Source organism: Engraulis encrasicolus, chromosome 10 (genome assembly GCF_034702125.1).
Source record: "Engraulis encrasicolus isolate BLACKSEA-1 chromosome 10, IST_EnEncr_1.0, whole genome shotgun sequence".
NCBI classification, from domain to species: domain Eukaryota; kingdom Metazoa; phylum Chordata; class Actinopteri; order Clupeiformes; family Engraulidae; genus Engraulis; species Engraulis encrasicolus.
The window spans coordinates 10,960,342-10,972,841 of record NC_085866.1 but is presented as its reverse complement, the minus strand read 5'-3'; the positions used below and the strand labels follow the sequence as shown (position 1 = coordinate 10,972,841).

The 12,500-nt window shown below is 47.0% G+C and overlaps 1 protein-coding gene across 1 annotated transcript in view; it reads left to right on the top strand.

Moving 5' to 3' along the window:
* The window catches only part of plxna2 (plexin A2), a 394,295-nt gene that overhangs the window by 242,523 nt on the left and 139,272 nt on the right, over positions 1-12,500 (top strand). The gene's annotated exons all lie outside the window — the stretch shown is intronic.

Here is a 12,500-nt window from a genome sequence, read left to right as displayed (position 1 = left end):
TTGAATTTCCAAAAATAGCCACTATAAGTACCCAGTGAAAAGAATCGTTTATGGACATGACTAATTAATATTAATACTCGTAACTTTTTCATATGGCCTGACGTGTCTTGTGGCAACATGGTAGTAGCTCCATCGCTTGTCAAGCGTGTCCTCACTCTAAATGTAAGTCTGTATCTAGCCTTCTGTTTGGATCAAGCAGCAGGCTGCAATCAAGATGGAAGGCTCTCTCTTTGTTAATCTATTTTTCAGCAGGGCTGGACTGGCCATAGGGCACACAGGGCATTTGCCCGGTGGACTGTTGATGATTTTGGCCTGGTCGTCCCCTAAATGTAGCGATAGCAATCCTCATGCCGCTATAGCAAAACTCTCCGAGTTTTTAAAGGGACACTGTGCAGGAAATGGTCAAAAAAGGTACTGCAACTATGCTGATCATTGAAACTGGGTTGCCTATTGCCAAATTTGATCTTTTTGTGAAAGTTTACTAAGTAATAAACTTAATTTTCTGGAAATTCAAAATGGCGGACCATGGAGAAGATCCCCTTTTTCATGTATGAAAAGTGCAATTGTCCCAGTCATAACGAATGCTTAGAATTTGATGGTGGTGGTAAGTATTCATGAAAAAGGTAACATTAGTGAATGAGTAGCATGGATTCTGGAAATAAACAACTAAAAATCTCACACAGTGTCCCTTAAAATATTCATTTTGGCTCTTGTGGTCAAAATGGCTTATAATACATGACTAAAAACGTTGTCACAGGCTTCATTTCCTATCGCAATGACTAGCGGACAGGTCTTGGCTGAAAATGCCCGGCCTGCTTTTTCATCTCAGTCCAGTCCTGTTTTTTTTTTCAGCATTCCCAGTCGGCCCCCTCTGCTTGCTGTACCCTGTATCTCAGCTGTGGGGTTTAAGAGGGTTTAGTTTGTTTTCATTACATAATGTCTGACAGCGAGCCATCGCACCGAGCTGAATCTGTGCCACCGATAGCTGTGCCAGTCTTCATCGCAAGCTGTGATTGAGCTAGGCATCACACACACACGCACGCGCGCACGCACACACACACACACACACACCAATACACACACACCAACACACACACGCGCGCGCACACACGCACGCACGCACGCACACGCACACACACACACACACACACACACACACACACACACACAGCACAACTCAATACATCCTCACACAAATAAACACACATGTGCGCGCGCGCACACACACACACACACACACACACACCACACACACTCACACACACACACACACACACACACACACACACACACACACACACACACACACACACACACACACACACACACACACACACACACACACACACACACACACACACACACACACACACACACACACACACAAAAACACACACACACACACACACACACACATACACACACACAGTGTGTGTGTTCCTGTGTTGTGTGAAGAGAAGAGGAGCAGAGGCACCTTCACAGGTGGACATCCAATCCAGTCATTCTGACTCACTGTCAGCTGAAACGAGCTGGGGCCCCACTGACTCTCTTGGCTCAAAATAGCCTCCATTAAAGGAAAAAGCAAATGATTCCTGATGCTTCAAGGACAAAAGGGCGCGCCGCATACACATACATCTAGACTTGTTCCCCTGTGGTCCCACTTGGCGGGGATTGGGAAAGAGTCAGGCACTCTTGCTTTTATCATTTCCTGTCAGGGTGTCTCCTGCACCACTCCTGGCTGCCACACATAACCCCACCCCCCTACCTCCCTGGCTTCTCTGTCTTGCTTCAAAAAGTGGAGAAGAAGCGCTCTGGTGGACGAATAAACAAAGAAGAAATCTGAAGAGTGCTGTCCTTCTCTTCATGTATTCTCTGTCTTGCTGCCTTCTGTCTCACCACTCAAATAAAGTCCGCTCTGTGATCGAAGCAGATGTATCGTTACTGTTAGTCCAATAATTGCACTTTAATCAAACCAGTAAATCACTTTTAGTATTATATGGTGTGACGTCATCGGTCGAATGCTCCATTCATTTCAACGGGGCTCCCCAACGTTCGCACGTCTGTTATTTTTCGATAACGGACGGGTTGGTCTATAACAGACCGCTGTCAATGGCAACAAGACTTTTCACTGCTAAAGCGACTTTTCAACAAGACTCTAATCAGCTGCTGTGATAGACAACACCTGTTGTCCTGGCTACCTAGCTGTTGCCTAGCGGTGTTCCACAACGGCACTGTTTTGTTTTGCGCAGCAACAATCTTAACATTAAATAGGCCTAAAGAAATGTCCCCGCCATGTGTGAATCATTTAAGTATATCCATATAATAAGCGGGTTAACTTTCGGCGAGTCGGTCGCTTTGTGGAATAGCAGCACTTCAGAGAGAACAAGACCCCTCCGCTCCGCGTCGGGGTCTAAAGATTCTCTCTGTCGTGCTGCTATTCCACGGTAGCGACCTTCTCGCCGAACGTTAACCCTTACGTAATCCAATCCTATCATTTCATTACATTGCAGCTACATAGGCACTTAATAATAACAAAACAAGAAATAGTGACACTTGCAATATTCTACCATGAAACTCCATCTTTAAGAGCCATATTAAGAAAAATGTTTAATTTTGGAATTAATAATAATAATTATTTAGATATATATAGTAGAATTGTTATTTTCTTATGATATTATTTCGAAGTGTGAATTCATGAAGGAAGAAATGTTATTTAAGTCATTATTGGCTAGGAGAGTGTTTTGTCACTCATGTGTAATGTGCGCAAGACGCAGCAATATATAATTCGTGAGACGTATCATTTGTCATTCAGAAGGTCGGGTGGTGGTGGTGATACAGTTTTCTGACCGGCGCACGGCTCTCGGCACATGGAAATTTAGAGATTATGAAAGAAGTCGAACCACCGACCAGTTAAGCTTCACCACTCTAGAAGCAGACTGCGAACTTCTTTGTTTTTGTATGTTTTGACAGTAAAGGTTTTGTATAGACTGAACAAAACACCCCGTGTGTGGGCACAGTGTGCATGTGTAATGCAAAGGTATGCTGTAGCCGCTGTACATCTTTCTCAATACTCTTAACAGCTTTTGTCACCCCCTCGATAACAAGAGGTGAAATGGAGGCCAGAGAGAATTTGCCAGGCCCTCTGAGCCTTTTGATGGAGTAGACTAGAGATTCACTTTTTGAAAAGTGCATTTTAAAAAGGTAGAAGGTGCGGGGGCTAGAGGAGGAGAGGGGATCTGTAGGTTTCCTTTAATGAACATGGCACACAGTAAAATATGCAGTGTTAATTCAACACTTAGAGAGTTCTCTGGGACCAAATACACTCTAGAAGGTGTTACATAGACTCTATAAGTGTTGAATTAACACTGGAAAATTTACTGCGCAGCTTCAGACTTAACCAGTCATGTAAGTCAAATGGATTTATTGCATTCTTGTGTTTTTCTTTTATAAAAGCTATTTTGAAGTCCCCCCGTCTCTCTCTCTCTCTCTCTCTCTCTCTCTCTCTCTCTCTCTCTCTCTCTCTCTCTCTCTCTCTCTCTCTCTCTCTCTCTCTCTCTCTCTCTCTCTCTCTCTCTAACTATGTCTCTCTATCATACACCGCCTCTGTCTTGTGGGAAAGCCAGACAGTATCATCCACCTTCCTCGCTGTTTGAATGCCTGAAATGTTTGTGCTGCTTTGTGTCTGAGTGCCTCCTGTCTGAATTAGGGGCTTCGGCAATCAAGAGCACCGCTCCTTTAAAGAGCCCCGAGGGGAAGGGGGGCTGGGTCTGGCCTGCCTAAGCACACTAGCAGACACACACACACACACACACACACACACACACACACACACACACACACACACACACACACACACACACACACACACACACACACACACACACACACACACACACACACACACACACACACACAGAGAGACACACAGACAGACAGACACAAACACACACAGCCACACAGACAGAGACACACGCACACACACACACACACACACACACAAACACACAGCCACACACTCACACACACACACACACACACACACACACACACACACACACACACACACACACACACACACACACACACACACACACACACACGCTGGGGGTAGGGTTGGAAGGGGTTGTGTAAATGTTGATTACTGCAGACGAGCGCAGTTGATTGGGAGCTCCACAGGCTCTTGTTTGTGTGCGTCCCCAAAGACAAGCCTCCACCTCTCCTCTGGCGGCACGCCACTACTTGTAGCTGATGGCGTTATTTTAAATATTTAGTGTCAGTGTGTGGATGTGGAGGCATGCTTCTCTCTTTCTCTCTCTCTCTCTCTCTCTCCATCTCTCTCTCTCTCTCTCTCTCTCTCTCTCTCTCTCTCTCTGTCTCTCTCTCTCTCTCTCTCTCTCTCTCTCTCTCTCTCTCTCTCTCTCTGTATCTCTCTCTCTCTCTCTCTCTCTCTCTCTCTCTCTCTCTCCCTCTCTCCCTCTCTCCCTTTCTCTCTCTCTCCCTCATTCACAAACACTCACCCATTGCACACAAAGACATAATACGCATACAGACTCTTACATCCATGCAGACAGACGCACACATGCAAACAAGGAATTTGAGCTACACACACACACACACACACACACACACACACACACACACACACACACACACACACACACACACACACACACACACACACACACACACACACACACACACACACACACACACACAAACACACACACACACACACCACCTCTCCTCCTTTTATGTCTACCGTGTGCTCTCCACTCTCTCATACCTTGAGCCACTATGCCATGATGTGTAAGACAGGCTCTTACATTTAAAGGCAAAGCACAAAGGGAAGAATGTCCATGGCTAAAATATGCATCCCGTTCATATAAGCCAACCACTTAGACTTAGACAACCACTTTCTACTCACACACACACATGCACATGTCCACACACATACACGCACGCATGCAAGCACACACGCGCACGCACGCACACACGCACACACACGCACGCACGCACGCACACACACACACACGCACTGTGCAGTAATTTCAACAATGTGGCCCTAATGGTAATTGCATGTCTGTGATGAGTGTGTGTGTCTAGTGCTGTGTATCACCACTGACTGATGTCGTTTCTTTGTTCTCTCTCGTGGCGAGCAGCGCAACAGAGTTGCTTAGGGAAATTTGCTGGCAGGCACACTGGTGCAGAGTCTCTTTGTCATGGCACTTGGAACTTTTTGGGGTTTTAGCGCCACCCTGTGGTATGTTTCTAGTGGGAAAATACTCATTATTAAGCTTTCCTTTTATTTTGATACTTACCTTCAGTTGATGTAACTTCCTGTCATGTGAACTAGAATTGCTAGATCATTCCTTCAGTTGAATCTGACCAAGCCAAGGTGAAGACCTGCTCATCTTTGAAGGACATTCTTGCCCCTGTTCAGGCTTTGCTTGTAAGTTGATATTGTTTCTGATGTTGTGTATGAAGGAGCAATTTATGCTTGTATGCATCTTAAGTTAATTTGTAGTCAAATTAATGGCAGTACTTCATTTTTTGTGTAGATGTAATGTCTGGAGATTTTCTGCAAGTCATCTAGGGCTAGCAAGCTAACTAGCATGTTCATTTCTTCATGTAATTTGAATGCTACTGTGAATGTGTGTAGAAGTAAGAAGGAAACTCACTTTTATGTACATTTCTGTTTGTTTATTGTTTTAGTTTTACAAAATTAAGGGACTAAATGAAGAATTCTCTGTAAACTTTGAAGACTGGATAAATGTTCAAAACCCACTTCTGCCTCAGAAATTCCTTCCATCGTTCCATTGTTAGCTGTCTGTCTAGTCAAGTAAATGGGCGCCTGATGAGGACAGAACAGTAAAAAAGCATCCAGCACAGCGAGCAGAACTACTCAAGGAGAGTAATCTTCAACTTCTCATCATCTTCACCACTGCTTACACCCGGCTTGCTTCACATCTGAATGATGGAGGGAAACACAGCAGTTGAAGAGCCACCAGTTGAAGAGCCACCTCAACAACCCACAGTAGAAGCCATTACAGCAGCTGAAAAAACAGCACCGCAATCTACTATGGAAACCAGGTCAGTCGCTCGTGCATCTTCCAGTAAATTTACATCAATTAAATCAAACAAAACATCATCTAGCAGAGCCAAAGCTGCAGCTCATGCTAAATTGGAGGCAGCCCGCGTAAGAGCTGAATTTGCTAAAAAGGAGTCAGATATTCTGATTGAGAAAGCACAAATTGAAGCTAGATTAAATGAACTCAGACATGAACAAGAGGTGATAGCCGCAGAAGCAGAGGCTAATGCGCTTGAAGCAGCAGAGGAGCTTGAAGAGGTTGACGATAAATCACTCCTAGAAGAAAAGGAAGAGAGAACACGTCAATATGTTCAGCTACAGTTAACAGAAAATGTTAAGCAACCTGCACGGCCCATATCACCAATAATTCATGTGCTGAAATCTCAGTCTCCCCCAAGACAGCGCCTTACTGAGTTCGCAGTTAAAGCTCATTCCTCTAAAACACCCAACCTTACCAAACCAGTACCGCAACCCACCAAGTCTACACCTCATCGCACATCTCCATGGCAACCTACTGCTGGTGCAGAACAGTTCTCACCTCTCAAAGGTGTTTCACAACAGCCAGTAGATGGCAGTCCAGACATTAGCGACGTAGCTAGATACCTGGCACGCAGAGATCTGATTACCTCCGGCCTTTCACAGTTCGATGATTCACCTGAGAACTATTGGGCGTGGAAATCATCGTTCCTCAACGCCATCGTTGGGCTACACCTCAGCGCCAGTGAAGAGCTGGACCTCCTAATTAAGTGGTTAGGGCGAGAATCTGCACAGCATGTCAGGAGGATAAGAGCAGTGCATGTAGGTAACCCCTCTACTGGATTGGCCAAGGCCTGGGAACGCCTGGAAGAATGCTTCGGTTCCCCAGAGATCATCGAGAAGTCACTCTTCGACAGGCTCACAAACTTCCCAAAAGTCACCAACAAGGATCCTGTGAAGCTGAGAGAACTCAGCGACCTACTTGACGAGTTAGAAGCCGCTAAGCTAGAAGGCTATCTCCCTGGACTTAGCTACTTGGACACTGCACGTGGTATTGCTCCTATAGTGGAGAAGTTACCATACAACCTCCAAGAGCGGTGGCTTCAGCAGGGCTTCAAGTACAAGGCCAAACATGGAGTAACCTTCCCTCCATTCTCCTTCTTTTGTGAGTTCGTCAGCGATGAGGCACGAGCACGCAACGATCCAGGTTTCAGGGTGCAAACTGGTAACACGGAATACCTTAAGCAAGGCGCCGCTGCTAAGAAACCGCAAAGGAGTTTAGTGTCTGCCCACAAAACAGACGTATCACAAGAGAGAGACAAGAGGGAAGTTTCAGGCCACAAAGCTGGTAATGTTGAGAAGCAATGTCCCCTTCATAAGAAGCCGCATCCTCTGAAGCGCTGCAGAGGGTTCCGCAGCAAACCCTTAGAGGAACGTAAAGCTCTTTTGAAGGACATCGGCGTCTGTTTTAGATGTTGCTCCTCAACAAGTCACATGGCCAAAGAGTGCACTACAGCCATGAAGTGCAGGGAGTGTGATAGTGAGAAACACGTCTCTGCTCTCCATCCTGGACCGCCACCGTCACTACCTGGGCATGGCGGGGAGAGCGCAGTAGAAACACAGCCACCAACTGTCGACTCAAGCTGTACTGAGGTGTGTGGAGAGGTTCAAAGTCCACGGTCCTGCTCCAAGATCTGCTTAGTAAAGGTCTTTCCTGAAGCACACCCAGAGAGAGTGACAAGAGCTTATGCAGTTCTAGACGACCAAAGTAACCGGTCTCTTGCAAGACCTGACTTCTTTGACATGTATGGCATCAAGGGGTCAGACTCACCCTTCACGCTACGTACGTGCGCTGGGACAACACAGTTGACGGGTAGAAGAGCCACAAGGTTCATCGTGCAGTCACTAGATGGAACTACAACCCTCACCCTGCCTACGCTAATTGAATGCAGCAACATTCCAAGTGACCGTGCTGAGATCCCAACTCCGAAGCGGCTTTGCACCACCATCACCTCAAGTCCATAGCTCACTCCATTCCACCATTGGATCCTGAGGCCAAGATCCTTCTGTTGCTGGGTCGCGACCTACTCAGAGTACACAAAGTGAGAGAGCAGCGGAACGGTCCACACGATGCTCCATATGCGCAGAGAGTGGACCTGGGATGGGTCATCGTAGGTGACGTCTGCTTAGGGAGTACTCATAGGCCTGCAGCCATTCAAACTTACCGCACCAACATCCTTGAGAACAAACGCCCTTCCTTCTTCAGCCCCTGTCCTAACAGACTTCATGTCAAGGAGAAGTTTGAGTCTCTGTCTGAACAGACAGCCGTTCCAGACATTCACAGATCATTTGAATGCAACCTAGGAAGCACGATCTTTGAGACAACCAAAGATGACAACAAGATAGGGCTTTCTGTGGAAGACAGACTGTTCCTAGAGCTAATGGATAAAGAGATGTTCATGGACAATTCAAACAGCTGGGTTGCCCCACTTCCATTCAGAACACCTCGCGAACGCCTACCTCACAGTCGCGACCAGGCACTCACACGGCTGGCTTCTGTCCAACGCACTCTGGAGAAAAGACCTGAAATGAAGAAGCACTTCGTCACCTTCATGCAGAACATCTTTGATCGTGACCACGCTGAGCAGGCTCCTCCACTCCCAGCTGGAAAAGAGTGCTGGTATTTACCCATCTTTGGAGTTTACCACCCGCAGAAACCTGGCCAAATCAGGGTTGTCTTTGACTCAAGTGCGAAGAGCCATGGTGTTTCACTTAACAACGTCATGCTGTCTGGACCCGACCTGAACAACAGCTTGGTCGGCGTCTTGTTGCGGTTCAGACGTGAAGCCATTGCAGTGAAGTGGACATCGAACAGATGTTTCACAGCTTCGTTGTCAGGGAGGACCATCGAGATTTCCTGCGGTTCTTCTGGCACGAGCACAATGATCCAGCCAAAGACCTCTGTGAATACCGCATGAAGGTTCATGTATTCGGCAACAGCCCTTCTCCATCAGTTGCCATATATGGACTTCGTCGCGCTGCAGCTCACAGCGAAGAGGAATTTGGCTCAGATGCACGCTGCTTCATAGAAAGGGAATTCTATGTGGATGATGGGCTTCTCTCAAGACCCACAGCTAGCGAAGCCATCGATCTGTTGAAGCGGACACAGAAGATGCTTGCCATATCCAACATTCGTCTCCACAAAGTGGCATCCAACAGCAAGGAAGTAATGGAAGCATTTCCTGTCGACGACCGCGCCAAAGGGCTCAAGGAACTCAACCTAGATGCTGATGCAACACCTATTCAGCGAAGCCTAGGCCTAAGGTGGGACTTAACCAAAGACACTTTCACCTTCCAAGTGGCAGACACAGTCAAACCCTACACACGGAGAGGAGTCCTAGCCACCATCAATGGACTGTTTGATCCGCTGGGGTTTGCTGCACCAGTCACAATCCAGGGAAAGATGCTGCTCAGAGAGCTCTCAAGCAAGGCTTTGGATTGGGACTCTCCTCTTCCTGCAGACAGGGAAGCTGAATGGAACACTTGGAGAGATTCTCTCAGCGATCTTCAGCAGTTACAGATCCGAAGACCTTATGCTGCTACAACACTTTCAACGGCTACAAGGAAAGAGCTACACGTTTTCTCAGACGCTTCAGTGAAAGCTATTGCAGCTGTCGCCTATCTCAAAGTCATTGACGCAGAGGAGAAGCCTCATGTCGGATTTGTACTGGGCAAAGCAAAACTAGCTCCACAGTCTGCGCACACCATCCCCAGATTGGAACTGGGAGCTGCCGTTCTAGCCGTGGAAATCGCAGAGGTCATCGCTAGTGAATTGGACATCGATCTGAATGCTGTTGAATTCTACACAGACAGTCGTGTAGTCCTTGGATACATTAGTAACCAGACCAGGAGGTTCTATGTATTTGTTGGGAACAGGGTGCAACGTATCCGAAGATCGTCAGAACCCATGCAGTGGCACTACGTTTCCACAACCTGTAACCCAGCTGACATAGGCACTCGGTCTGTGTCTGCAGCCATGTTGAGTGACAGCGCCTGGCTCAAAGGGCCTGCCTTCTTGTCACATGCCAACGAAGATCCAGACACAGAATCCTATGACCTCATTGACCCTGATTCAGATGCAGAGGTACGAGCAGCCGCCACTCACCTGCCCACTGGATCGCATCAGCTTGAATGTCACAGATTCGAACGGTTCTCCTCGTGGAAGAGGCTGGTCAGGGCCATGAGCTTGCTAGTCCACATTGTCCAATGCATCAAAAACAAAGCCCAGGATCAGACATGTCGTTCATGGCATTACTGCAAACAGCCACGAAGCGTAGAAGAGCTGGCAAAAGCAGAAAACATAATCCTCAAAAGTGTGCAGAAAGAGGCCTTCAATGAGGAACTTACCTGCATAGCTGGTGGAAAAGACATCCCCACACACAGTCCTCTGCACAAACTCAGTCCTTACCGTGATGAAGAGGGAATGCTGAGAATAGGAGGACGGCTCAGACATGGTGACCTGGAGTACAACGAGAAGCATCCTATTGTTCTTCCAGGGGGTCATGTTGCGAAACTTCTCATAGAGCACCATCACCAGCGAGTGATGCACCAGGGTCGAGTTTTCACAGAAGGAGCAGTGCGATCTGCTGGATATTGGATCATTGGAGCAAGAAGACTGATCAAGCATGTCCTGCACAACTGCATCACCTGCAGAAAACTCAGAGGCCGAGCAAACACTCAGCTGATGGCAGACTTGCCACCCGATCGCTTGAGCATGGAACCACCCTTTACCTTTGTGGGCCTAGACGTATTTGGTCCTTGGCCAGTTGTCACACGGCGCACCAGGGGAGGCCAGGCAAACAGCAAGCGGTGGGCTGTTCTTTTCACGTGTCTTAGCACACGCGCCATACACATTGAGCTGATAGAGTCAATGGACTCCTCAAGTTTCATTAATGCCTTCCGGAGGTTCATCAGCTTGCGTGGACCTGCTAAACAGATTCGATCTGACTGCGGTACCAATTTTGTTGGTGCTTGTCGAGAGCTGAAGTTCCTGCAGACAGACCCAAACCTGTCCAACATCCGGAGGTACCTAGGAGAAGAAGGTTGCACATGGATCTTCAACCCGCCTCATTCCTCTCACATGGGAGGCAGCTGGGAGAGAATGATAGGGGTATCCAGACGCATCCTAGATGCAATGCTTCTCCAATCCAGCCACGTTCACTTGACACATGAAGTGCTTTCCACTCTCATGGCAGAGGTAACAGCCATAATCAACGCCAGACCACTGTCCCCTATCACGACAGACCCAGACTCACCGTTCCTGCTCACGCCAGCAATGCTCCTCAGCCAAAAGGTCTGCACTCCTCTTCCTCCACCAGGAGGTTTCGACGCAAAGGATCTGCACAGGCAGCAATGGAGACAGGTGCAGCACCTTGCAGAGGTGTTTTGGAACAGATGGAGACGGGAGTATCTTGGGACACTTCAGAGCAGAGCAAAGTGGCAGGCCGACCGTCCAAACCTCCAAGTTGGGGATTTGGTGCTGCTGAAAGACCAGCAAGTGAGTCGCAACGAATGGCCGATGGGGATCATCAACAACACCTTCCCAGACAAAGATGGTAAGGTCAGAAAGGTCGAGGTGAAGATCTTCAAGAACGGAGCAGCCAAGACCTACCAGAGGCCTGTATCTGAAACGGTGCTTCTCATGTCCTGTGACTGTAATTGATAGTTTAAGTTTTGAAATTGTAGTGGTATCTCACAATACCAGACGGGGAGTGTCATGGCACTTGGAACTTTTTGGGGTTTTAGCGCCACCCTGTGGTATGTTTCTAGTGGGGAAATACTCATTATTAAGCCTTCCTTTTATTTTGATACTTACCTTCAGTTGATGTAACTTCCTGTCATGTGAACTAGAATTGCTAGATCATTCCTTCAGTTGAATCTGACCAAGCCAAGGTGAAGACCTGCTCATCTTTGAAGGACATTCTTGCCCCTGTTCAGGCTTTGCTTGTAAGTTGATATTGTTCATGATTTTGTATATGAAGGACCAATTTATGCTTGTATGCATCTTAAGTTAATTTGTAGTCAAATTAATGGCAGTACTTCGTTTTGTATGTAGATGTAATGTCTGAAGATTTTCTGCAAGTCATCTAGGGCTAGCAAGCTAACTAGCATGTTCATTTCTTCATGTAATTTGAATGCTACTGTGAATGTGTGTAGAAGTAAGAAGGAAACTCACTTTTATGTACATTTCTGTTTGTTTATTGTTTTAGTTTTACAAAATCAAGGGACTAAATGAAGAATTCTCTGTAAACTTTGAAGACTGGATAAATGTTCAAAACCCACTTCTGCCTCAGAAATTCCTTCCATCGTTCCATTGTTAGCTGTCTGTCTAGTCGAGTAAATGGGCGCCTGATGAGGACAGAACAGTGTGTGTGTG